The sequence below is a fragment of the Protopterus annectens genome, chromosome 3.part1 (genome assembly GCF_019279795.1).
Source record: "Protopterus annectens isolate FY-2018-M chromosome 3.part1, PAN1.0, whole genome shotgun sequence".
Taxonomy (NCBI): domain Eukaryota; kingdom Metazoa; phylum Chordata; order Ceratodontiformes; family Protopteridae; genus Protopterus; species Protopterus annectens.
In genome coordinates, this window is record NC_056732.1 from 810379578 (window position 1) to 810403904 (window position 24327).

A 24327-nucleotide genomic window follows, 5' to 3' on the forward strand; every position below is an offset into this window, starting at 1 on the left:
TTACTGAAGTAACATGAAGTGTATGTTGATAGCGTTTGAGTTGCTAGGTTGGAATAGCATTAACTTGCTGTTCTATGGATTTCTTAGCAAGTAAGAGGTTGTTAGCTATGACTCAATAGAGAAGAATTCTTGAGTAAGTTCCTGAAGGTTTTGAATTATAGTAGATAAGGGTCGAGTTGTGTGCATATTGTACAAGGGATAAGTATAACTGATTTGTGGGAAGAGCTGAGAAGTAGCATTTTTTTATGTAAGATAAGTAGAACAAGAAAAGGTTCAGTCTTTCAGTTCTACCCACAGTGCTCTTTTACTTCCGTTGTTGCCATGTGGCTATTTTTCTTATCACGTTTTCCTTCCATGTTGGGATTTGTAAATCAGTGGCTTTTGATTTGATTTGATTTGTTTGTTTATTTAATTATTTCCATTTGTTTTATGGGAAAGTTAGACTGGATAAAAGCCACTATTCAGCAGCGACCCTTGGACAAACAGCTCCATAAAATGTTACATACGATTCTTGATTTTACTGTCAAAAATGACAAAGAATTGCAAAATTATTTGTATTCTTTTAGACATCACAAATACAGAAATTTCATATTTACAAAAGAGAGAAATCAATACATGGAATTAAAGTGATTTGTTATGTGGTATACATAATAATACTTTTATGTGTACATTTACAAGCTGTAACAACTGTGAGAAGATTATTGATCAGTGGATATGCTATGAACCACTTCTCTTGAGCAGACTTGGGGATTACTACTTCTGTTTTGCTTCAGGTCAGAGAAGCAGGACAGGGACATTGTTAACTAGTCTAGTTAGATACAGCCAATCAGTGGAAACCCTGAAATTGCTCATTAGAAACCAGCTTCAGATCAGTACTACTGTTTTGTTCCTGACAAGAGAAGTAGAAGAGGGAATTTGCGTCCTAACTTTCCCCTGACTGGACAGTGTGTGGGGTTTCCTGATTGGTCGAGTTGTCATTTAAAGTTTGAATTGCTGTGCAGCTTGGCTGTCTCTTGTGCTGAGCTGCTTTATGTGCTGTCCAAAGCCTTTGCCATGAAGAGTGTACAATATGCCTATGGATCCATGCAGCATCAAGAATGAGGCTGCTGATCATCAAAGAGCCTGCAGCCCACTTCTCAGGAGCCATCATGGGATTAGTGCTACTATTTTGATTCCGGTGAGAGAAGGAGCATATTCATTCCTAGCTGCATGGATTTACAATGTTAGTAGCAATAGTAGTGCACATGTTGTGGACAACATGTTAATCACCACCATCCTTTATTTCTGGCAATCCTTACTTTACTCCTCCCATTTATTTTTTGTGTGTTGTGTAGTGCACCCTACCTTTTGTACTATTACTCTGTGCGCAGCTGAGCACTTGTTTAAACTGAAATTTTGCTGCCATCCTACTTCTGCACAGTGTATTATTCTGTAATCGACTCCATTATAAAGGGACCTGCCTATTAATTTCAGTAATGGGTGCATTACTGTCTACTGCTCAGTGTTAAGGCTCAGTAACCACTTTGCTTTCAGCAGCAATAGTTATAGCATAAAGTGTCTAGTGTGTCATCTTTTAGCTGACTTTTCTGAACACGTTGTACTTTACCAGATAAATGACTAGAGAAACAAGAAAAGAAAGGGGACAAGCAGAGGGCAAGGAGAGGAAACCATGAAACATATATAACAGGCTGCTTATCAGATGGCCTCAATGATCACTACCCAACATTCCTACTCAAAAAATACCTATACCAAGCTAAACCTGTCATCTACCATCAAATACTTAAAAAACTAAACTTTAACCCACTCACATTCATCTCATCCCTCAAAGAATGTAACTGGCATCCTCTAAAGTGCCTCAGTCTTGATGAAGCAGTTGAATTTTTTAATACTACCTTCCTGAGCATCCTTAATTACCATGCCCCCATAGGACTTTCCAGAATCAAAGCACAACCCTCCCCATGACTACAAAAAACCACTAAGTCAGAAAGGAAAAACAGGGATAAAGCCTGAGAGCACTGGCGTAAAACCAAAACTCCATCAACTAGACAGAAATTCCTAGAACTACGCAATAGAGTCAAAAAGCTAATAAAACAGGACAAATTCCAATACTACATATCTGCCCTAGATTCCTCCCAACACAGCCCCAAACAATTCTGGTCCTCCATAAACTCCATCCTCCACCCAGATAAAGTCAGCACCCCTCCTCCTAACATCCCTCACTCCTCAGAAAATATTGCTACCTCATTCAATGCACACTTCACACAGACCATGCTATCACTAGATAAACAACACAACCCCACCTCCCCTCCAACCCACACCTTCAACTAGTAATCTCCCCACTGCCTTCTCTTTTTCTCCTGTACCTACCTCCAACATAAAAAAAAAACTCTTAACTAAACTTAAGCCCACCAAATTAGCAGCAGACAACCTCCCAAGTGAATACCTGCAAATCGCAGCTGATGCTCTGGCCTACCCAGTATCCATCTTGAGTAACCGATCTCTGTCAGAAAGTTATTTTCCCACACTGTGGAATGTATCACATATAATTCCCCTCCACAAAGGCGGACCCTCCACAGAACTAACTAATTACCGCCCCATAGCTATTCTCTCTCCACTCTCCAAATTACTAGAGAGATGCATACACTCTCAGGTCTCAGACTACCTCCTTACTAACAACATCCTTTCCAATACTCAGCATGGTTTCTGACCAAACCATAGCACCACCACTGCCTTACTCTCCTTTACTAACACTATCCTTCAGCATAAAAACAATGGCTATCTCTCTTCTGCTACTTTCCTAGACCTATCTAAAACATTTGACATGGTCCCACACAAACAACTTATCTCTGTCCTCAGTAAACTATCCTTCTCACAATCAGTCATCAACTGGTTTCAGAGTTACCTGTCTGACCGTCAACAATCCGTTGTATGGCAAAATTACATATCTCCCCAACTACCTGTCTCCATAGGGGTTCCCCAAGGATCCATCCTTCGACCCCAACTCTTCTCTTTTTTCCCCAATAATCTAGCCTGTGCTGCCAAACATGGCATACGCATACAATACGCAGATGACTCAACCATCATCTGGTCAGCCCAGTCCCTACCCAAACTGCAAAAAATCACACAGGAAGCTTTTTCCTCTGGTGAAACTTGGTTATCCGATGCTCAATTAATACTCAACCCAAACAAAACTAAACTACTCATCTTCCAACTCACCAAACATACTCAAAACAACTCTCACTTTAAAATCACAGCAAAAGACAACACCACTGTATACCCAACTGAACACACCAAATTGCTAGGAGTGGAAATAGACAATAAACTAAAATTTGACATTCACATATCCATGACAATAAAAAAAGTCCACAAAAAACTAGGAGCGTTATACAAAAATAAGCAACTTCTCACCAAAACAGCAAAGATTTCAGTAGCAAATTCCCACCTTATCTCCACCCTACTTTATGCCTCTCCAATATATACCAACCTAAGGCAATGCGATCTAAACAAGCTAGAGACCTGCTACAACAAAATCGCCAAATTCGCCACAGGGGCATCCTACCGTAGTCACCACTGTCTCTCACTTGCTGAACTGGGCTGGCTTGAACTCCCTCACCTTCTTCAATGGTATCAACTCTCACTCGCCCCCTAACTAGTTAACCATCCACTAAATGTCCCATCCCTCCAGAATCTACTCCAACCCTGTCGCACCCCCAGACCACTAAGATCCAGCAACAAAAATCACTTGCAGATCACTAAAGCCAATAACTCTGCTGGTGAAGCACTATTCTCTTGCACCATAGCCAAATTATGGAACTCCATCCCAACCACAATTACCTTCATACCATCATGCACCCACTTCAAAACTTTATTAAAGTGCACCTAAAAACATGCTGGCTATGCCGTTGCAACTCCCACTCTAATATCACCCACCCCATCCAACCACTACCTTCCTTTCTACTCCACTAACTACCTTGATTATAGCAAGCTCGGATGCTCATAAGCCTAGTACTTATTAAACAGCAGGAACTTCTTATTGTTACATTTGTTAATGCCTGTTATGTACTTCACAGATAAAGATTCTAGTTGTCTACTGATGTACTATGTTCTTCATCTGTAAATATGTTGTAAGTAATTGCTATGTAAATTGTTAATCGCTATGTAATCCAGTGTAACTACTGTCTGTTTATTTTACTGTGGAGCTTTTCTCGCCGGGCCTCCGCTGAAAATGGACCTACATCCAGTCGGACACTCCCGATCAACAAATATAAATAAATAAATAAATGAGAACATGTACCATGGAAAAAGTAAAACATTAGTGATAAGGGTAGACAAAGGAAAATATACTAGGGAGCTAAGGAAAAATAAGAAAGATACTGTAGTGAAAGAGATAAAGAAGACTTGGAATGAGGAGGGAGATCGCAGAAGAAGATACACAGGGAGATATAATGAAGACAATAAGATCAACACAAGATGCATATATAGCAGGACACAACAACCTGAAAACACCCCACAGGTGGCAACTGACTGTACTGAGACTACATAGAGAGGGTAGAAAAGAACATTTGTCTTGTTGGAGATGCAGGAAAAAGGCAGGAATCAGAGACAAAGTAGGAGGATGTGTATGGGTGATATGGCTATGGGAGCAAGCAATAGAGAATGGAACAGTATACATAACAAGGAAGGGTAACTGGACTGGAACTTTTGTATTTGAAGTGTAGGGCAGGAAACAGTTGACTAGATCAGAAGAGTAAGGAAGGGGATAGTAATCATGTGAACAGAAATAAAAAGTATAATGATGAGACGCTTGATGGATCATAAGAAACCTGGGTTTCTTATCTGGACAACTCTCTCATCTATCCATCATGGTTCCACCTTAGTCAAAAAATTCTTCCTATCTGGCCCAATTAATTAACAAGCTAATATTTTTAAGAGTCAAAGAATTCATGCTGCTAGTGTACCCTTCCCTTTGAGAGTCGTCATCAAAGACAGTGTTCCTTTGCTTTGTACAAATTCAGGCATATCACTCCATTTGAAAGACCCCAAATGTTTCTAACAAAAGAAACTGAATGCATTCAGCTGTACTGAAAGATCATCATGACTCTTATTATAGTCAGTATTCCACAGGCTGCTCAGAGGTGATGTCTCACTTTTTTCTGCCATGAAAGACTCAGTCCTGTTTTGTCTTCATATTTCATCACAATACCAGTGGTTCTATAAGTACTTTTTTCTGGTGACCAAAGTCTACCCCAAAAATTAACAAGAATTGCAGTATGGACAGGTTCCTAATGGAATGTGTTCCCATCCTATGGAATGTTACCATTACTGCTCAAACAAAATACTGCTGTGGCAATCTTAAAGGCTAATCTTGGAGATGACAGAAATTTTCACCAGGGTTATCATACAGTATCCTAATTAATTTGGGAGGTGAATGCTATTAAGTATTCAAAAATGATGACAAGAACTTTTATGTGTGTCTAGTCAAGATACAAATGACTACACATCCAATGGCTCCTGTGATCATTTGTCTTGAAACATTCCTGTGTTCTTGTGTTCTTATTTGTTGACTGATGTCAATAAACTGGTATATTAAATGATTATACTTCAACTGAATCAGTTTTGATATGAATTTTATTGTTTCTCCTATACACATTCATATTTTCCTGCGTGCTTCTGTAATTCTATTCTTATTCATCCAAATTTCTGGATGCCATCTCTCTCTTCAGGCACTCTCTTGCATATATCATCATGTTATTTCAAAGTACTGCATGCCACATAAAACTACATACACAAGTTTTATCTTTGTATCAGCAATAACCCACACATCTGTAAACCATACACGTATGATTTGTGTACTACATTGTTTTTGAACATTGTCCTGAATTAGTGATCTGTTGTGCAATGTCATTGTAGTCTCTGCATTTTAAATCATTTTGAGGTTTAGCAGCAATGCTAGATCTATTCCAATATGTGTTTTCTCTCACACTCTGCTAAAAATCAGCATCATTCATCAACTCCCTTCTTCCCATTTTTTCTATGTTGCATCAGGTTGTCATGCCAACTATAGCCATTTATCTTGATTCAGTGCCACTCTCTTACCTATGATGACAGTCATGCCTGTCACAAGTCTTTGCACACACAATCTACCCATCTCTTTGCTTTCATTTCTTCTTCTTTCTTCTGTCTGTCCCAAATCTTCTTCAATAGACTATATTAATCTTTCCTACATATGTGCCCAAGCCTCGGTAATCCATTCTCTTTAACCTTCTCTGCAATTGGAGTTACTTGGGCTTCTGCTCTGGTGTCCTCTTTTCTTCATCTGCTCCACAGTGTGCATCCTACCACATATCTCAGGCACTTCATCATCATCATCTCTTGCTTCCCCAACTGCTCTGCCTTCATTGCTCAAGTTCCTGTATCATACGGTAGTACTGATCAAACCACTCCTTTGAACAGCTTATTTTTTAAGCTTCTTTGGCATTCTTCTTTGGCATTCTTCTGTAAGACACTACACCTGGCACTCTGTGCCAGTTGGCTTCAGCCCCTCTGATTCTAGCTTTGACCTTTTAATTCAGACTTCCTTCCTCCTTAACCACCCCTACCTGAAACCTGAGGCAGTTATCCTGTTCCACTATTTTCCCTTATATCTCCCACACGATAGTCAAGCATCCACTAGTACAAAACACTCTTATTACAACATATAATTTAAAGAGTCATGTAATAAGTTTAGTACTTTTTAATAACTGGCCCTTACTTATTTCTGACCCATTATTGTTTGAAACATTTTGGGAAAAACCATCAATAGTATATCGAAAACATAAATCTTTTAAACAACTTACTGAATTTAGGGGGCTAAAAAGAACCCCAGTCAGAGTGGAAACTTACAAATGTGGCCAATGTCCCCAGTGTAGGTTCATTATATGAGAAAGAATGTTTTGAAATTAGAGGAAAAGTCTATAAAGTTGAAGGTCATTTTTCTTGTACTTCTTCTCAGGTAGTATACCTGGCCCAGTACCAAAACTGTCCAGCATATTATGTTGGAAAAACTTCACGTAGATTAAGAGACTGTATGTATGAACATTCCTTGGACATTAGGAAAGAAAAAACACAAATGCCATGTATAGGTATCTAAGGGTTAACCCTTCACATAAGTTTGGGTTCCTGGTTATACAACAAGTTAAAAAGGATATCCAGAGGAACATTGTAGATGAAAATCTTTTATTGCAGGAACTAAGATGACAGATATGTTTAAATGCTTTATATCCACCTGGTTTGAATGATGGGTGCTCCAAAGCACCTGTTTTAAAACTCAAGAGTTATATGTAATTTTAAGTAATTTTCATGTTTTTTATGGATCATTTGACTTTAATAGTCATGTGTTTTTATCTTGGTCTCCATTAGTTAATTTATATATTTAAACAGTTTTCATTAATTGTGTTTGTTTTGATGAAGTTCTAACTGGAACGAAAGCACTAAACCTGGTTGTTATAAGCAAGGGATAATATAACAATATATTATGGGAAGCTTGAAAGTGAAAATACCATCTCTTAGCTCTCTTAAGAATAAATAGATTGTTGTTACATTGCTATGGAATACTGTTGGGATTGTGAAAAGCTGTGCCATGACAAATGCTGTGGTCTCTACAATCTACTGTAAGGGTGTCAGATTTGAAAGGAATTTCATCTTACCTGCTGTTTTTTTTTTATTTCATATGGATGTCGAATGCTTGATGATTTTTATAACCAACAGTTAAACATAAATTGGGATAGCTTTTATTTGACTTTTGTTGAGTTGTAACTTATGTACTCACACACACACATGCACATATATAAACATGTACAGTAAGTTCAATGCATTAAATGTAAAACTGCTCTGTCTAGTGGTGTAAGACAGCAATGGCATTTGGCTCACAAAATATATGATTTTTATACTATTCAGGCTGGAACCAGTCTTTTAAATAGCTTAATACTTTTAAATAAGGCCTGGAAGCATGGTTGTGTCTAACATATTTTACTATATGAGGAAGCACCATTCAAAAATAAATAATTTTATAGGCCACCAATAGCAACCTATTGTAACAAAATGTTCACGTTTATTCTGTGATTAAAACTCCACACAGCAGGCTGTAAATATCAAAATCTCTATTTCCTTTTCTTTGAAACTTGTTGAAAAAGATGCAGTGTTATTAGATGTCATTGGCACAGAGTGAGCATTTTTTCTTTGTCTAGGGTTGGCTTAAATGGTAGTGCATTTCCAATGGCTAGAGAAATTGTTGCTCATTTTCATAAAATTACCACTCACAGATACTTCAACTATCCTTTTGAATCATGTATTAAGATGCCTTAAATATAGCCACTGTTCCAGTGCAATACATAAACCACTGCATGTAAGTATCTTTCATTTTTTTCAGAAATATGCTATTTGCTTTGGAAGTATAGATTCATGATTCACTAAGGATAAGTAAGTAGGCAAACTTCCTTTGCTAATCTTTATCCCAGATATTTTCTCTACTTTTAACTCTTCCAAATATGTGCTCTACTTTCCTGTTGTGTACTCCATAAAGGTTCACAGATACATAGGCATGCAGTCCATACCATCGAGGAGCTAAACACAATTTAACAATTTCCCTGGTGTACTATCTGGTTAACTGACTTGCTCAAAGTCATACAGTAAGCAAATGGAGGCTGAAATAATCAAATCGTGGATTATACAATGGAGCTGGTAAGCATTTCATAGCCATACTCCTCTATGCTTACTGTCAGACTTAAACTCCAGATATACGGTGATCAAAGGCCAAAACTGAACCACAGACCCTTGATCTCTGAAACGGAATTCTTAACAATAAGCCAGTGTGCTGCTTCAGTTTCTAATCAGGTCAACTACATCTTGCCACTTTGATCTGACAACCAGTTTTCTACATGTGATTCATCACTGATGTATTTTTATACCACTGCTGTTTCACAGGAGGAGCCCCCCCCAAAAAAAAAGTATAACAATATCTCACTGGATGCATCCCTGAAACACATATTCTAAATGCCTGGAAATTGTCAACCATTAGCATCAGGCACAATACCTTGCCAGTTGTTTTGATGTTAGCATCAATAAAGTTTAATATTAACATCAGCACAAAATCCATAATCATTATGCATAGTGTTAAACCTTACTTCTTCTTCACATAAAATGCCTTTAAGAACACTATTTTTTCAGCATAATTAATTTGTATTGCATGAATCACTGTAAGTACACTGTAAAATCTGTAAATAGTTAAGCTTGGCAAACAGGTTTCAGAAGTTCCTAATGCAAAACCCGATGTTGACAGAACTGCTTCATAAGCATCCCTAAGTGCTGTTTCAATTGGGCTTTTTGCCAGGGATTAACAGCAGACAGTACTGGTACGCAAAAATCAGAAGTAGAAGGTAAAAGATTTTTAAAATCTGTTAGATATTTCCCTCTGCTATACCTACAAACAAAATGTGACAGAACAAACTTGGTCACAGCTTTTAAAATGCTTTCCTTTTCACAGTGGCAATCCATTTCTGACTGCTGTCTGTTTAACAACTGCTTAATGGCTTTCATAGACTTTGAAAGCTGGGAAAACACTTTGTACTCTTGCCCATTTTTTCTGTAACGAGTACTACATGGAGGGGATACATCTCCATTCACTATGAAATATCAAGATTTTGTCACCAATCATGACTCTTTATTGTTCTCAAGATGGATGTCAAGATACACCTCCCGAGCTTTGCTGTTGAGCTGAATTTGTTGGCATCCATGTCTTAAACATGCAATAAGATGGTTATGGTTCCAAGACAAGGAGCAACGTGCATTCACATGTGTACAAGTTGCATGCATAACTGGTGTGTGTGTGTGCGTGTGTGCGTGTGTGCGTGTGTGCGTATGTGCGTGTGTGTGTGTGTGTGTGTGTGTGTGTGTGTGTGTGTGTGTGTGTGTGTGTGTGTGTGTGTGTATTGACTTGCATGTAAGTGTGATTACTATAATTTTAAATATATATGAGGCAAACGTGCAAAGTCATTCATTATACTGCAATAAATATGATTACATTCCATTGCAGATTAGCAAACACAGATACTTTGATTGCCACAGGTGATGCCTGATAATAGATTTCAAAGTGATAAACATTATGATAATGCCCCAAGCAGAAGCTGAGTCAGGTGTTAGAAGAAGCAATACCTTTATCTAAAGGGAATCATCTGAACGCTTCTTTTTTCAAATGGCAGGAATAGTCATTGTTCTTTGTTGTTTACTGCACAGAAGAATCATTGTGCAATTTCCTCAGATTACTCTACATAGAGTATGTTTTATTTTTATTAATTATCCCGCAGTAATAGCAAGTTAAGCACAATTAATTTGCCTTATTTGGTTTAGCCTGATGACCAACCACTAGCTTGCAAAATGAGGAAAAATGCATGCTTTAATTGAGATTTTGTGCACACAACCATCTCTTACATTTAGGAGACTTTCTTCAGTTTTTGGCTGATAATGACAATGATTCAAGCACTGACTGCTCTAGTGCTCTAAGGAAACCTATTTAAAAATTGGATGTTCTGGATCTAGAGGTTTGAATTGTATCTCACTACAGGTGGCCTCAATAGCAACCCTGAGAAAAATCAAGTTTGACAAATTTCTTCGTATTTCTTTGGAGGAAGTCATAACATTCATTATTTTATACTTTTTCTCTAAGTGAGGAGAAAAAAAAGCAGTTTGATAGTACTGAAAAATAAATTCCAACCATAAAACCAATGATTAGTCAACCCTATTTCAAAAATGTATTTATTTTCCAGAAACCAGAATGCCCAAAAATTATTGATGCATGTGACTGATCAGAGCCATGGGGCATATGTGAATTTGGGGATCTGTTTGATTCACTAATCAGACATGTTGTCTGTAGCAACAATAACAGTTATATAATAAGCAGGCTCCTGAGATACTACAACATAATGCAGAAAAAAAGCCACTGATACGTGTTGGGTGAGTGCACTACTGAATATGTAGTTAAATTCTCTGATTTATAGCACAAAAGCAGAGCAGAAGATAAGCAATCCAGAGACAAGTGCTCCCCTCAAAAAAAAAAATCTGCATTCTATTTCTTCTATACAGCAATCCTGCCTGCCTCACCAGATACTGGAAATTTCACTGATGTGCCTGGAGACTGAGCAGCACATCTTCTAGTGCTGCTGGTGTCACCAACCGACTTGCATCCAGGGCAGGAGACCCTTCATCGCTCTTTAATTACCACTCCACACATAAGTATACAAAGTTGCCACAGAAGTGGCATGCATATAGGACAATAAATTAAAGGACTATGGATTAATAAAAATAAAATCAGTGACACTGACCTCTATATCAAAATGCATTGTCAAAGGCAGAATCTAGTAACAAAGACAAGTAAGGAACCATACCAGTACAAGCATCGCATCAGTAAGGATGAAATGAGGTAATGTTAAGCAAAAGATCAGTAAAGTACTAAAAGTTATTGATATAAAATCATAATGATGCTCCAAATGACCATGCCGTGATGTAGCAGCTCTCCATACCAGGTTAGACCCATTCATTTACTTACTTAATACAGCCCCTTCCTGCTAGTCACCAGTTATCCCTGTGAGCTATATACAGTTTGTTCACATTACAAGTTTAGATAAGTTCAAGGAACATAATGTCATACACACAGGATTACATAAACTAAGTCTGCACTGTGTACAATATACTTAACCTGCAGAGCATAAACATAAACTTCTCTGGAATACAGTCTAAATAATTAAAGTTTTTACTACAATATACAGATGCATAGTAGCCCAGTGTTTAGTCTCATGTCATGCACTATGTCTCAACAATATATAGCACCATGAGTTTACATCAAGAAAGTTTCAGTGCTATTATTATTTTAATTAAAGGTAACATGTAAGCATGATGCTTGTACAATAGACACTACAGTTCAAAGTATGGTAGCACATTTGCATAGATGTCCAGGCACACAAAATCTGTTAAATGATTTGCACTAAAGCTGTGCTCCATCTGTAATATGTTTCTGAAAAGTACACATGACTACTTTTCATTAGAGATATCCTGTCTGTATTTAAGGGTGGCAGTGGTGGTGGTGCAGTGGTTAGCATTGTCGCCTCACATAAAGAGGGTTTCCAGATCAATTTTCAGCTGGAGTGCCTTCTGTGTGGAGTCTGCATGTCCTCCCTGCAGTCATGTGGTTTTCTTCTGGCTTCACCAGTTTTCTACTACATTCCAAAGACAAGCAGTAGGTGGATTGGACACTAAATTGTCCATAAGTGAGAGTGTGTCTGCAAGTGAGTGGTATGAATGAACTACTGTGGCAGGACTAGCCACCCAGTGGTGTAAACCTTGACTCTAGATGATTGTCACTGCAAAAATGACACACTGGCCCCATGTGCAAAATGAGAAAAGGGCTGGGGTTGAGGATGGATGGATGGATGAATCCTGTCTGCATTTTGTGTAGTTCATAAACATTTGAATGTGTACTATTAGAATATTCTCACAGCTCAATTTATTTCTCTTTGTTTACTTATTTTAAATTGTTTATCAGGGATTGCACACTGATCATGTCTGATCATTTTACCTTTAAATAGGCGATTGCACTTTGTCAAACGGCCACTTCATCGATGCGTTTTGTGCGAACCGAAACCACAAAGATTTTTAAATGTCGAAAAACATTCGACATTACTGGCCGCACGACACCTCCACACTCATGCTACCATGGGACAAAAAGGGGCGTGGTTCTGCCGTTCGCACATTCGAAAATCGACTTTGGTGACGATCGCATTTCAGCCTTCGTGCAAGTCGAGTCGCCCATATCAGGCTCGGCATTATAAAGGTAAACCGTCTGATCAGTTTCAGCCCAGGGAAATAAACCAACATTAATAAAATTAATAGAAAAGTATGAAATAAATGAGTATTAGTGACAATAACATAAACATAATGCCCAAAATATGTAATGAATCGATATACATCATGTTTGTAGTAGAATTAAATATACAAGAGTGTAATGAGTGTTCGCCATGCTGATGAGAAGAAGTGGGAGAACAGAAAGAATGAGTGAAAAGAGACCCTCATGGGTTGCAAGTACCTATTTGGTTGCTTAATTATGTGAATTATAAGGTGCTTATGTAATGATAGATAAGAAGAATTGTCTTTAAGTTTAAGTGGGAGGTATTCCCACAGTTTGGGGCCAAGAACTGAGAAAGCATGATCTGAAATGTATAGTTTGGAGTATGGAATTTGCTTAGGACAACTTGAATAATTAAGTTGTACAAGGTTGTATGTGGGGAATTTCTTATTAAATTTGATGTTAGAGATGAGAGGGATCATTCATGTAGGAGTTTGAAAACTGCAGAGGCTGGTAGCATTTCTGCTCCTTTTTTAACATACAGCGAGTTTGTCTTACATAAACGTTATACAGTGGTGGTCTTTTTTGGGAACCAAAGATAAATCTACAGATTTTTTTTTGTCCTGGGATTTTTATGGTAATGGAGTTATATGCAGAGGCAACTGAGGATATAGGGAGACTATTTTAGAGTTAAGAGAGAAGGGTACCTGTCCCAGTTGGTGATCTGGAGGTACTGAAGAGGAAGTGGAATAGTTTTTTATGGCCATAATATAATGGAGTTTAGTCTTTTTATGTGTGTTATCCAGATGTAACTTGAAAGCATTCCCCATTCAGTACATCTTAAAAGTATTGGTATCTTACACTTCATCTGCTGAGTGTTAGAATGCAAATCTGTCTTTGTTCTACATATCCAATACATAATAAATATTACAATAATTTCTGTTGCAGAAGTAATGGTACAGTACTAGTAGATAGAAAGAGTTTTATAAGATTACCCATGACCAGTCAGACCAAAATAATATCAGGTGCATAATGTCTATGGTCTAGCAGTTTGATTGTATTTCATCATTAAATTATGAGCTTACTGCCTGATTTTTTAAAGCTGCAGTCTGCAGATGAGATAGTCTTGTTATATGGAGAACTGGAAGCTGCATTGGAGGTTTTAACTTATGTGTTTAGTTTGTAAATATTTCATAGTTATGTCAAATTACAGGTAAATTGTAATATGGTAAGTGGTAGAATGTCACATTTTCCTACATCTGATGGTTTTCCAGCTTTTACAAACTATGACTGATTTTCTGTGTAAGCTTCCTTATGACGGATAGCAGGCACATTATATTGCCTTATATTCTGCCTCCTCTCTGCAAAGGTCTGTCACCATACGTTCATTTATAGGATTGGCAAACTAAAATACAATGACTTTTATAGACCTCACAGGCAATTAGTTAATTAGTTGTCTGGAATATCTCTATGGATAATAGTATCTTGCTAGAAAATTCTTAAGGTGTGACATTTTTTATGATAGTACCATCTTCTAGAAATATCCTGGAATTCTGTGGTATAGTAATATAATATGAAGAATGCTATTACTATAATTATTAGGAGAGGTGAAAATGAGCTTTCTCCTCTAATGTTACAAACACAAAAGTTTTCTTATTCTTTACAGAAATTATGTATGCCTTGTTAGTTTGGGTAGTCATTTTTTATTTATAACACATTCTATTTTTATAATAAATATATTAGAAACTCAGACAGCAATTCTGAGCATATTATTTGTGACATTATAAAATGTTCCCATTGGAAAAGTTAACAGTCATGACTTCAATAACCCTTTATAATGTAAAAAAAAAAAAACACAAAATTTTAAGAGATCTAATGCTGCTCGAAGTGAGTGGACACTCCATTATTTGTGATTTGTGAAAGTGAATTGAAGTCTATTTTTAACTTTAAAGAGTGGTTTCAATGGAGCTTTGGTGTAAGTGATACAGTTATCTCTTATACACACGGTGATATTATTAGATTTGAGAAAAAATGCCTAGAAAATGTTCAGGATCATAAAAAGGAATGTGAGAAGTACCTCATTAATGTAAAACCACCATCCAGTAAAAAAAATAACAAACAATGCATTATATCGCTATGGGAATGGATTTGGGGATGATTCTAATGAGTTTCTAAAAGAAAAATAGGACTGAATATTACTACTTTATGAAAAAGTGATGGGTGTAATGAATAAGTTGATAGAATTGAACATTCAAATTGTGTACACTGAAAAGAAACTAGTTATACTAGACAGTGAAGGGGTATAAGTTTCATCACTTTGATTTCACTGAGGGTGAGTAAAGAGTTCCTTGTTTAAAATTTGTGAAAACTAAGATGGTGAAGTGGACTGGTTTCTCACAAAGGTCACTGGATATTGAGAAGGTCTATAGACTGCTGTTATTATCTTTGACAAACAGGAGATGTGGTTCACTGTGACAGTGTTTGGTTTGATTTGTCAATAGGAATGGGAAGGAATATTTTTTCTTAGTAATAACAATGACCAAAGGAAGGCCAGTATTAGGAGACTGTGACTTGTTGTAGAATAGGATGCAGCAGAGGGGGGCTCCTTTCATTTTATTTCATCTCAAGTTATCTGTAATAAACCTTATCAAAACTATTTTTGAAAAACAAGATTTTTTATCTCAGTAGCAATTCTGTCATGGGTATTGTGAGACCTATTCTTCCACATGCACGTAACGTACATAAACAAACTCCAGTTTACAAAATAGTGGAGAAACTGGCAAAAAAAATTAAAAACTCATTTTCTTGAGGAGTTTTGTAACCAATGAGTTATGACATGATTGGTAATTATTTATCCAGCCAAGGTGTATCTTATCGAATGCCAACAAAGAACAGAGACAGCAGTGAAAGAACAAATGATCTTATCAAAGTAAATCTTACCACATAGGCTCACTCTCAATATGGGCCAGTAATCTCTTTTAATAGGCAAAAAAATAAAGATTCAGTATACAGATGACAGACTGAAGTTTGACCAACATACCAATGTCACTGTTAAAAAACACAATAAAAACCTCTATAGATCAAAATCTGTATTGACAGAGACCAGTAACACCTATTTGTTTCCAACTCATCTATATGCCTCTTCCACATTCACAAACCTCTAGTCATTACAAGTAAACTAGAACAATGTTATAACAAGGTTGTTAGATTTGCAGCCCATTACCCATGATGAATACATTACTATGAAGCCCACAGGCACTAATCTGTATGGAACTACCAAACTGTCTCACTACAAATCACAGACATCACGTATCGCCTAACAAATGTTCATCTTTACTAAACCTAATGCAAAAATTCTCTCCTGACAAAGCTCTAAGTTGCAGATTCAAACTTCTGTCTTTAATATCACACAACACTGCTGGAAACTACCTTGACTCTTACTATGTGATAAAGCTATAGAACAAATCCCCCTAATTCTATGACTCAGCAAAAACTTACAACAATTTAAATGTCTCCTTTAGCTACATCTAAAAAAATCATTATGGCTCTGCTACTGCTCTCTAACAACTAGTTAAACTGATTACTACAGTCATATTGCATATTTACTAAAATACATAGGTTATTGCTCCTCGTCCCTATAATGAACAACTATAACCCATCTTTTTATCTTGTACTCCACCATAAATCTCATCTATATACTACAACTCCAAATGACTACTATGATCTATTTATTTATCTACCTTACACTTCTACAGAACTGTAACTCTACTTTCATGCTTTATCATCTCTTTGTCTTGCACCTGTACTGTTTTCTTAACTCAGCCATTGATAGGTATTTAAAATAATTTTCACTTTCTAATCAACTTTACTACTAATACTAGCATGACAGGTCTCTTATACTCAGTAAAGTCATTTATTTCTGCATATTCAAGACATTTTCTTAAACTATGAACACAAACAAGGTAACAGCCAAAATAAATGGTTAACTGGAATAAAAATCCAAATAAATCCACAAAAAGATCCAATAAATCAACCACGTCTCTGGACTGTGGCTTCTTCATAAATTGTTTGGTTTGCTGGATTTTATTTTGGATTTTCTTAAACTATATCTCACCCCACAAAACCACAAACATATAAACAAATATATAATACAAGAAATTTCTATATAGACACCTTTAAACAAATACTAATCAACTGTAACTGGCCCTCATTAAAATAAATCCCACTAGATGCAGCAGTCAATTATTTCAATAACATATTTCTTGATGTTCTAAACACAATTGCCCCCATAAGACACATAAGAACAAAAGCTAACAACTGCCCATAGCTTTCTGAAGAAACCAAATAATTGCTAAAATAAAGAAACAAACCCTGGTATCAACATATTACCGCCATCTAAGAAATGTCTGCAAAAAACAAATCAGAGCCGATAAAAAACTGTACTATACAAACATTTAGTCCAAGCATCCACACAACCCACAAAAAGTCTGGGCCTTCATCAATCAGCCTATCCAGCAAGGCCACACCTCTACCTCATCCCCAAATATCAAAAACACATGAAAAACATAACATCTCACTTTAACTCATTTTTCATAAACTCCATCCTCTCACTCATAAAAAACAAAAATAGCCTGCAACAAATCACCCTCCCTACTATCACTGACTCACCTACCTCTCTCTCTCTCTGTTAAACCTGTCCGAACAAGTACAATAAAGAAATTGCTTAGCCAACTGAAACCCACAACCCTTGCCAGAGACAAGCTGCCAAACAACTATCTCAAACTAGCAGCCAATATTATCTGCTACCCAGTTTCAATACTGATCAATAGATCTATCACTGAACGGTATATACCTAATATCTGGAAAACCTCCCACATAATCCCATTCCACAAAGGAGGCTCCTTATTAGAAATATCTAACTATAGGCTAATATCTATACTAACCCCTCTTTCTAAAATCTTAGAAAAGTGCATCCACTTTCAATTGATGTAGCACCTACTGTCTAATAAGCTCCTTTCCCATGCACAACACGGATTTTGACCAGGCCATAGTACCACCATGGCACTGCTCAAATTTACCAATACTGTCAACCAACTAAAAAACAATGGCCAAACGGTTGCCTCAATATTTCTCGACATGTCAAAGGCATTTGACACAGTGACCCATGAACACCTTCTACATGAGCTTGCATCACTTGACATATCCAAAAACATTCTCATTTGGTTAAAAAATTACCTATCTGACCACCATCAGTCAGTCAAATGGCACAATGACCTCTCCTTCCCACTTCCCATTACAGTAGGTGTTCCACAAGGCTCAATTTTTGGGCCTCTACTTTTCATAGTTCTGACCAATAACATACACAAAGCTACTAACCTTGCTTCCTTTATACAATATACAGATTATGCTACTGTCATCTGCACTGAACCTACCCTAAAGCAACTACAATACTCAAAAATCTTTTACTGCCATTGAGTTTTTCTTGGAAAAATACCAACTAATCCTTAATTCCAACAAAACCAAACTAATGATGTTCCCTAACCAACACCAGAAAAAAAAACTCCTCCAACCATGACTTTACAATCACCTCATCCAATTACACTCTAATTAAACCCACCTCAGAAACCAAGCTACTAGGTATCATTCTAGATGATAAGTTCAAATTTGACAAACATATATCTCATGCCATCAAAAAGGCCCACATTAAATTAGGTTTCCTTTACAGAATAAAACCTTTCTTAGCAAACTTTACCAGACAAGCTATTGCCAGGACCCCCCTACTACCCACTTTACTGTACACCTCCCCTTTATCTACTAACCTCAAAAAATCAGACTTAAGCAAACTTGAATCATGTTACTATAAGATAGCCAGATTTGCTGTTAACCTGTCCCACAGAACCCATCAGTGTCTTGCTCTGAAACAACTCTAATGGCTAGAGCTGCCAAACCTACTATCCCTAAACCAACTACCTCCCCCAAACTGACCCACTATACTAGTTTCTTGTTGGCCTGAAGGTCTCCAACACCTTTACTCTTGCTCTTTCTGTCAACCTTGACTCCCCAGGTCAGTGCTCCACAACATGAGCAGACATGTAGAAACCTGCATGCTATCCATTTGCACATTCCTGCATTATAGGCACAATAAGTCTTACACTTGTTGTCTGCTTCCAATTGCCCAACCCTTACCAGTCCCACTACCATATCAGTTATAGTGACCAGCCTAGTATATGCATGTCTGCATTCCCAGCAAAGGGACTTAGCCACTGTTTTTAATTTTCTAAAATCCGAATCATACCATAACCAAGGGTTCTCACCCTTTAAACACTGCTGTTCTCTAATTGTTAAAAAAGTACACTAAAAAGGGAAGACCCTGCTGGTGTTCTTTTTTTCTGAAACAATAGCCTTAAGTAAGCAAAACCAAATACCCACTTGTCTCACAACCTCTTCCTGCGATCTTAACCAGTTTCATTCTCATCAAAGCAGTCAAGGCTGCTGTGAGGTCCATAGATCCCAGGACCTCAGTTTCCATGATCCTCTGAGACCCCATCTGTATTGCTTAATTCAGAAATGTCACCAAACTCTCCTTGTAGTGCTGAGTTGGAACTGGATGACACTGGCTCATGTCTTATTGTTAGTCAAGCCTAATTGGTTAAAGGCCAGCTGGGAGGCACTTGACCCCCCCCCAACACTTTGCATGGCTCTTTACAAGCCACCAACCATATTCACATTTCCACATGGGCCATGCCCTAAAAACTCCCCTCACTTGACTACTCCTGCTCTGGAATTGCTGCTGTGAACAACTCCTAGTGCTCTACTCTACCTGCCTCATCTAAACCTTGCAATAAACCAGACAAATGCCTACTGCTATTAGCTCCAAATACTGGTACCCCATCCATCAATCAATCCAAAACGCATTTTTCCCATTTTTGAACATGGGGTCAGGCTGTTACCTCAGTAGTGACAATCATCTAGAGCCAAGATTCACACCACTCATTACCTGGTAAGGTTTGCGTTTCTTCATGAAGATCACCCCTCCCTTCTCTAGCTACTTACAGGCTCTTCTCTTCTGGTGCTTCAGTCTCTACCTCAACACTCTTGTCTTGAGTGTCAATTTTTTTATCCTTTTGACTGTAGATAGATAGATATACCGATAGGTAGGTAGGTAGGTAGGTAGAAAGAAAGATAGAAAGATAGATAGATAGATAGATAGATAGTGATTCTTATTTGCAGTTCCGTTTTATTATGAAATGTAATTACAATTATATAACTAGCACATCTCCATATAAAATATATATATATATATATATATATATATATATATATATATATATAAATATAATATATTATTTGAAGATAATGCCTTTTACCAGTTACCAATTATATAAGTATTCATTTCTTTCCCTTTGATTCGGTATTTTCTTATACATATCTCTTATTTCTTACTAGCCCACCAAACCCCGTTATCTAAACTATTAAATAACTATCAATTACCATTGAATTTAGTGACACCCCTGATTTGGTGGGGAAAAAAACTGCTTTATCCCCTTGCATCCTTCCAGAAGTGGTGACTAGGTGAAAAGTGGTAGATTGCACATAACAAGCACTGACACTAATCCAGATGTCTACTACTTAAACTAAACATTGCATGCTAGTTCCTCTACTTTGTTTTTTGCCAACAGACCAAGTTAACGATGCTGATATCTCAAAATGCTCCATATTACTTTTGGGTTTATACTTAGTTCTACATCGGCTAGATTGTTGTTAATGTGCTGTATTCTGGCGTATACCGCTGTTTGTTTTCTTTTTAATTAAATTGTAATTCTTTTTTTTTCATTATTTTTTAAGATTGTGTTGTATAGTATACACTTTTGCTATTACTCAGCTTGCACTCTTCAAGGTTAAGCTTAAAAACAGTACAGCAAGATCAGTGTTCTATCATAGAAGAGGAAGAATAAATAAAGTAAAATAATGACCATATAAAGTGATGACACTTTTAATTCAATCAAACCAGTCAAGTTCAAGAACAAAAAACAAAAAAACGAATTTCATCTGCTGTTTTAGGCATTGTTATTTATTACATCACCTTGTATTTTAACTTTTCTTTAAACTTACAGATCGATCACTATTATTTATTTATTCTTTAAGTATTTGTTTACCAGGATAGTCCAACTGGGATAACTAGCAATCCCTTTTTATCAGAGGCCCTGGGAGAAAAGCTCCACAGAAAAACATACAATACATTACATTGTAATACAATACATTATAATAGTATATGATTACAATAAGATAGGCATGTTATAGTGTTAGTACACTACAGTAACTATACATCAGAATATAGGTAGCAAAATAGCAAGATACAGTACAGATACAGCATGAAGAATTAAGATGTGGAAGTTTTGTAATAAACAGGGAACATGACCACACCTTATTCTAATTAGTGCTTACAGGCTACTAATGGTATGCTGATAAAATGGTGCGCAGAAATGGTACAAGTTTTTATGATATTTTTTATCGGAACACTTCTTTCCCTGTATCACTTATATTTATTGGCTCTACTTTGCCACATTGCCCTGATAAGCTAACAAGTATTAGTTTTGGATAAATAGTTCAGTATTACTTTATTACGTCATATCTGAATTTCTTCTTAGCTGAGTGGTAGCATATTTATTTCATGTTTCTTGTATTACTAGATGCCATCAGAAAAATGTGTATCATTTCAACTTTTCACTTGCTGTTAAAGTTTGTGAAAAACGTCTTCAGCAAGTTCTTAAATCATGCAAAATCAAACTTACCCTGGATCATCCTTTACTGCACAAACCTCCATTTTCCATTCATCATTTCCATATACCCAGAATGTTGTCCACACTGCTTTTTCCCTGATTCATAATTTTCTCCTTATTAGTTGCTACATAATGTTTAACATTCATCCCATATCAATATTGGCATCATTAATAATAACCTAGACCAACTATATGTAATATTATGTTACTTAAGACTAGTAATTTTAGCAGTCTGTTAATCCTGGCTTAAACATTGCTGTCCTTCTAACACCATACTGAGAAACTACCATGTCTTCAGAAATGATTGCCTGGATGTTATATAGTACTGTCACTATACAATAAGTTCCCTAGTGTTGTATGCTTCTCCTTGTACTCTCAGAGATTTATATTAATCAGACTGCTTGGCAGCTCAAATTCTGCTCAGTAGCTATGCAAATTTCTTTTTTATTTTCTTTCTTGGTATGGCATATATCTCTTCCTCCATATCTACCAAAGACCAATAACATATTCTTGTTGTATATCTGTCAGCAACCTAAAATTTGTAATGCACAAAGGAACCAGAACTGTATCTCTCTGGATTCACTACAGAACACACTAAGCAAAACTATTTAATCTTAATGATCTTGCTAAATGTATAACTTTGCAAACATGTCAAAACCTTAGTTCATAGAATGATTCTGTTTTTAAGATTATTCTTATTTTTTTTTCTCAAACTGATTTCAGATTTGCATTTCAATTCTTTGCAAAAGCTTTAGTGGCATGTGTCCTACAATTTCAAACTAAAGTCAGGAGTAATTGGAAATAAACCATATGCTTCTTGTTTCACATCCATACATGTTACCAGTGACCTTTTCCTTAGTGAAACATAACAAAAGTAATAAACTGTAGTACTTAATATCTCTTTAGGCAGACTTTTCTACTAACTACACCTGCACCTGGTTAACTCCCTGCTTTGAAACTCTTTCTGCTAACCCCCATATAACATTGCACCTTCTGCTATTATTTGTTAACTTGCTCTTTCTCCTAACATATTTTCTAGTGACATTACATTTTTACTCTTTCTACCACACAAGACTTCTTACCTTGCTCACCTCTAAGTGTACTGATAGTTCTTTTTCCCCCATCCATACTTCTTTGCCATTTCATCTGGTACAGCCCAATCCATTTGCACTCGCTTCCCTCGGGCTCACTCTGTTCCCCTAGCCTAACTCCAAATCCCATCCACCCCAACTATCCATAGTTTTATACCTACACATAACTATATCTCTGTCTCTCCTTCTTATATTTTTATTCCTATGCTTCTATCTGCTGAGACCCTTGTCTCTCACTGTAAGTTAAATGACCATAAAACATTATGTATAATTACGCCCTATATATTCCCTCAAGAAATAACATCCCTATTGTGGAAAACATCCTACATTGGGCAACTAGTTCCATTTCTCATGAAATAAAAATTCTTGGTGACATCAGTATTAACCGGCAAACCTTCACATCAGACTACCCTTCCACTAGTATCAATCTCTATGGTTTCAAACAACTCATAGCTTCCCATCCTCACTTCAACAAAGCTAATAGCACTGGGACTACTCTGGACTGGATCCTTGTCTCAAATCCAAACCTTTATGACTCTACAAAATAACTGTCCCAGACTCCCTCAGTGATCACCATCTGACCTGGGCAAAGAGAGTAGCAACTCACCATATCAAACAGCATCTTTATAAAGACTTCTGTAACCTCTCAAATTTCAATTCCAAGATCTTTAACGACATCCTTAATAACATGAATTGGTCCATCCTCTATTCCCTACCACTGGATAATGTTGTTGCAAAATACAATATTTCTTGACATTCTCACTAGCCTTGTTCCTATTAGAAAAAAGAGAGTTAAATTCACCCAGTCACCCTGGCTATCCCCTTCTTGTAGACAATTAATGTATAAGAGACAGAAAGCTTGGAGATAATGTAAAAAACAGAAATCTCAAGCTCACCTACAGATCTACAAACAACTTCAAAACATGATCAAAAAACAAGTTACTGCTGATAAGAAATTGTATTACTTCAACCCACAGGATAACCAAAAATACAACCCCCAAAAGCTTTGGTCCACTATTAAGAGAATATTGTACCCTGGAACTTCTAGTACCCATAACCCTTGTCCAGACATCTGTCCCTTAGAAATAGCTTCTAAATTTGACACCCACTTTATAGCGTCAATAGCCACCCTCAGCCAAAACTCCCTACAAAATCCTGCCCCACCCCGACAAAATTCAAATCTCTAACAATGACAATTTCAACTTAAAATCTGTCTCTACATAGAAAATTTATTTCACAAACTTAAGCCTTTCTCTCCCTTTGTAGACAGTTTTCCATATGTATATCTAAAGACTGCTGCCCCCTCTATTGCCAACCCAATCTCTATCTTGATCAAACAGTCCATTCGTGAGTTGTATGTCCTATCTCTCTGGAAGACATTTTACATCATTCCTCTTCATAAAGGGTCAAACTCTACTGAAATAACACACTTCAGACCAATTGTAATCTTCTCCTCTCTTTCCATCATCTTAGAAAAATGTATTCATAAACAGCTTTTATAATATTTATTCCAAGAAAATCTGTCAACCTGTACCTAACACAGCTTTCATTCAGATCATTGCACAGCAACTGCCTTTTTGCCTTT